Source organism: Camelina sativa, chromosome 1 (assembly GCF_030686135.1).
Source record: "Camelina sativa cultivar CO46 ecotype springtype chromosome 1, ASM3068613v1".
Lineage (NCBI taxonomy): Eukaryota > Viridiplantae > Streptophyta > Magnoliopsida > Brassicales > Brassicaceae > Camelina > Camelina sativa.
This window is the reverse complement of record NC_141880.1, coordinates 23,389,009-23,394,373: the sequence shown is the minus strand read 5'-3', so window position 1 is coordinate 23,394,373 and position 5,365 is coordinate 23,389,009. Positions and strand designations below refer to the sequence as shown.

The window sequence follows — 5,365 nt, the reverse complement described above, 5'->3', positions numbered from 1 at the left end:
AGCAGTCCTTGCATTAGAGAAGAACTTGTCCAGGAAAGCCTTCTTGCAGCCATTCCAGGTTGTGATAGCTCCTGTTGGTAAAGTCTTCTGCCACAAGTGAGCCTGGTCTCCAAGTAAAAATGGGAAGAGTCTGAGCTTGAAATTGTCTTCACTTACACCATTAATCTTGGTCAGGCCACATAGCCTATCAAACTCATCAAGATGATCTAAGGGATCCTCCATAGGCAGACCATGAAATTTGTTTGACTGGATCATTGTAATCAGCCCACTTTTTATTTCAAAGTTAATGTTTGCTACTACAGGTGGGACTATTCCAGCTCTTTGTGTATGGGTGTTTGGAGCATCTCCTGCTCCTATTTGCCTTGGCCTCTGCATTGGTGGATCCATCATCAGATGTTGTTCCTGTTCCTGAAGGATTCTGGTTCTCTGTTGCCTCAAATCTCTTGGTAAACGGTTGATGTGCTCAATGTATCTCTCAAGGTCCTTGTTTCCTTTCGATCTGGTTTGCATGAACTGACTCGATCACCTATGCGAACAGCCACTCGGTCGAGCACTGGCTCGATTTGATCTTGGTTGGTGACTCGATCAACCAATCGAATTGACACTTGGTCGAGCACTGGCTCGAGTTGAAGACCGAACTGACTGAAACTGGATGACTGACTGAATCCGGCTTGGTCACTCGATCGATCACTCGATCGTGTAGACGGTCGAGTGTTGGGTCAAGTTGGTACATAAAATTCAAAACAACCAAGCAGATGAAGATTCAAGTCAGCAATGATCAAGTGTAACAATAGAACTTAATCTTAAACTTGTGTAAATTCTGATTGTCAGAAACAACTACTCAAATGGCAACGGCGCCAAATTGAAACATGTCTTTTTCTATGGTTTTGAATACTTATGAATGTATGAATGATGCAATCAAACAACAGACACAAGCTAAGACCAAAGATATATGATCAGGTGGAATGCAAGAGGTTTCAATTACTCTTATACAATTCCAATATAAGACCATCTCGAATGTATATTTCTATTTTTTCCTCTAAAATAGAGTAACTCTATAATAGAGCAAGAGTTAGTGTAAAAAAATAGAGGTGAGAATAGAGTTGCTCTATATATAGAGCAATCTGGAGCAAATATTGCTCTATAATAGAGTTTTGACTCTAAAATAGAGTGGGGTTGGAGATGATGCAAGCAGTCAGGATGTGAACACTTATCTAAGTTAAGCCAAATATGAAAATGGTTTTGATGTAACAGTTTGAAGACAGAAATGTAAATGCAGAATGTAAAACTACTAAGATAACATAATAAATGCAAGATAATAACTGAAACTAAGATGTGCAATGAAAGAGGAATGAAACTAGAAATATGCAGGACATAAAGCAAGAACTTAGAAGCGGACTTGAGCAAGCACTCGATCGTATGGTCGATCGAGTACATGGTCGAGTGGGAAGCTACGAAGAAAATAACCCAAACTTAATAATCAAACAGAGCAGGTTGAAAATAAATCAAACAGAAAACGGATGTGAGTAATCAAATAGAGAAATCAATAAACACAGAAGGTCCTAGGGATTGATTCATGGGCTGGACTTGAGCTATACTAACAATCAACAGTGAGCTATCTGTAGACAATGATCCTCTTATACTTGTTAATCCTTTCTCATGACAATAACAATCAAGCTTCGATACTCCTAGACCTAGTTCTCACTAGCTATTGCATATAAATGCAGACATAAAGATCCAGATCATCACATGTCAAAAACCACCCTATACAACCAATCTCTTGGGATAGGCACAATAATCTCTAGCATTAGTATTATCCAAAAACTTAAACATTGGTATGATGCTAAGCAACCCTCTTAGATATAAGAACAGCATAGAGCATGCCTAATCTAGAAGAGATATTTAAACAATCAAGCTTGATCAGTCTAAACTACCATAACTCTCATCCAGCCTAATCCATCCCAAAGATCCTAACACACTACTCAGATGAACAAAACATGACGAACAAAATCATTAACCCAGAAATCAATGAAACTTGCATAATTAGAAAGATAAGATGAAGATCTACAAATTTGTTCAAAGAAATAAACTTAGATTCTCAATACCCAGAAAGTTACAGAAGCAACAAAGTATGAAAATCTAAGGAAAAAGCTTAAAAGTGGCTGATGATGTAAATTGTGACAACCCGTCTCGCAGACCCCACTAGCCCACTGCTAGCCGCCCCAACAGACCGTCTGTGGACCCCACTAGCCCACCGCTAGCTGGCCCAATAGGCCCCAAGCTGGCCATGCAGGGCATCGATCCTAACCCATCACTGTGGATATCCCAATCCACCAGTAGGTTATTGGTGCGCCAGGCATTCCTCGAACCCTGGTCCTCACCCTTTAACAACCTTCCCACAGGACAAGCTGTCACCAATTGAGCTGTAGATCAACGGACAAGCTGTCAACCTTCCCTGCCGGGCTAGCTTAGGGTCTGTTTGGGCGGGTAGCAGTGAGGCTAGTGGGGTCCACAGAATGGGTTGTTACAATAAAAATCGATTTTTATGTGATAACCCGTCCCACGGACCCTATTAGCCCACCGCTAGCCGCCCCAACGGACCGTCCGTGGTCCCAGCTAGCCTACCGCTAGCCGCCCCAACGGACCGTCCATGGACCCAGCTAGCCTACCGCTAGCTGTCTCAACGGACTCCAAGCTGGCCGTCAATTGGTTACAGCTTGTCCTGTGGGAAGGTTGTTAAAAGGTGGGGACCAGGGTTCAAGGAACGCCTGGCGCACCAATAACCTACTGGTGGATTGGGATATCCACATTGATGGGTTAGGATCGATGCCCTACAGGGCCAGCTTGGGGTCCGTTGGGGCGGCTAGCTGTGAGGCTAGTGGGGTCCATGGGACGGGTTGTCAAAAGGATCCACTCGACCACTTAGACAAGTTCGACCGTCTATGCAGTCTCACCAAGATCAACGAGTGAGTGAGGATGGTTACAAGTTGCGACTCTTCCCATTCTCCCTCGGAGACAAAGCTCATCAATGGGAGAAAAACATTCTCAAAGGATCAATCACCACTTGGGACGATTGCAGGAAAGCCTTTTTGGCCAAGTTCTTCTCCAACGCCAGAACAGCACGTCTCAGGAATGACATCTCTGGTTTTGCTCAGAGGAACTCAGAATCATTCTGTGAAGCCTGGGAGCGTTTCAAGGGTTACCAAAGCTAGTGTCCAAATCACGGATTCAGAAACGAGTCATTGCTGAGCACTCTCTACCGTGGGGTGCTACCAAAGATATGTATGCTGCTTGACACTGCTTCAAACGACAACTTCCTGAACAAGGACGTCGATGGAGGAAGTACAAGAGGGACCTTAACGAGGATTATGACCGCACAGTTAGAGGAGAGTCTGGTTCTGAGGAGAAGTACAAGAGGGACCTTAAGTATGTCAATGAAAAGCTTCACAACCTCTTGCTCAGTCATCAACAAACCCTCCACTTTGTCTTTGAGGACGACCCTTTTCACGTTCAGGATGGGGAAGGTGAGCAGTCTAAAGAAATCAGTTACGTTTAGAATCAAGGTGGATACAACAAGGGTTACAACCCCTACAAGACGAACCCCAATTTTTCTCACCGGAGCACCAATGTTGCAAATCGACAGGATCAAGTGTACCCTCCTCAGCATCAACAACAAGGCCACCAAAAAGCTTTTGTGCCTTACAATCAAGGATTCATGCCTAAACAACAGTTCCAGCAAGGTTATCACGCTCCTTCCGGACCTCCACCAGGATTTTCACCTCAACAAGTTCAACCTACTCAAGCTCCGGATCAAGAAATAAAGCACATGATGCAACAACTTCTTCAAGATTCAGTTCAGATAAAGGATCTTGTCGAGGTGCTCAAGGATCCAACTAAGTCAGCCAAGAAATATGATCCTAAACCTACTAAAGAACCCGCTGCTCCCAAGGATAAACCTGTGAGATTCTTTCCTCCACCATACAAGCCACCTCTACCATTTCCAGTGAGGTTTAAGAAGCAGCTTACTGAGAATAAAGCTTTGTTCAAAAAACAAGTCAAGGATATTGAACTAAGGATGCCTTTGCTTGATGCATTTTCACTTGTGTCTCAATATCAAAAGTTTTTAACTGATTTGGTAACAGAAAGGACCAAAGAGAAGGAGGAGATAGCTAAAGGAGCTCAAGCTAAGGCTTTAGAAGATGAGAGGGTAGTACATGTCATAGGTGGGGTTATTCATGAATGCAAGGTTGTTATTGAGAAGATGATTATCCCAAAAAAGCTAGAGGACCCTGGTTCTTTCACCTTGCCTTGTTCTCTAGGTCCATTGGCCTTCAAAAAGTGCCTATGTGACCTTGGTGCTTCAGTAAGCCTCATGCAACTCTCTGTAGCTCAGAGGCTAAGATTCAACATATACAAGTCATGCCACCTCCGCTTAATATTGGCTAATAGGACTACTAGATTGCCTCATGGTCTTCTAGAGAACCTGCCCATTAAAATTGGAGAAGCTGAGATTCCTACTGACTTTGTGGTGCTGGGAATGGATGAAGAGCCTAAAGATCCACTAATCCTGGGAAGACCTTTCTTAGATAAAGCTAGAGAAGTCATTGATGTCAAGAAGGGGATGATTGATCTCTATCTGGGTAAAAACTTCAAGATGAAGTTTGATATCAAGGATTCTAAGAAGAAACCAACTATTGATAGACAGACCTTCGTGATTGAAGAGAAAGATCAGAAAGCTGGGTTTGACATCTTTGAGGGTGTGAATGAGGCAGAAACAAAGGGTTTCGTAACCAAAGAGAAAACTCAAAGTGTCACTCGACCATTCCAACTCGATTCTAATCATTACCCTCCCTAATCCTCGAGACCTGCTTCTTGATCACCAACCGCAAGAGACAAGTCCTCCCGCGCTTGACAGTTTGTCTGAACTCCAAACAACCAAGATTCTAAAGGATACAATGACAGAGTTAACAGCCATGTTGAAGGAGATGAGAGGGCAAATCATGCAGTTTCAGGGGAAAGTTAAAAAAATTTCTCCAAAAAAAGCAAGGCAACGGTTGGGGGTAATGAAGAAGAGAAAATCTTTTCTTATTGAACCTGGGCAGAATATTAAAGAGTGTATATGGCTAGACAAGACATTCTTGAGGGGTCTACAACATCTCTCTATGACCCTCCCAAAGCATAAGGAGTATGCAAAGTCAAGCTTAGAGACTTTAAACAAGCTCACTTGAGAGGAAGTCCCAAAGGTATCACTGTAAATATTTTTTAGAATCCTTGTGTTTTTGATTTTTGCTTTTAGTATTCTGGTGTTCTGGAATCTACAGAAGGGAGTATGAGCAATACAAAAGGAAAAGTGAAAGTAGCAGTC

At 42.9% G+C, this 5,365-nt stretch overlaps 1 non-coding gene across 1 annotated transcript; it reads right to left on the bottom strand.

Moving 5' to 3' along the window:
* Positions 1-3,122: 3,122 nt before the first annotated feature.
* Positions 3,123-3,229, bottom strand: LOC147950245 (small nucleolar RNA R71). Its single transcript, XR_015565426.1, has one exon. It is a non-coding gene; the product is annotated as a small nucleolar RNA R71 (small nucleolar RNA).
* Between the last annotated feature and the right edge of the window lie 2,136 nt (positions 3,230-5,365).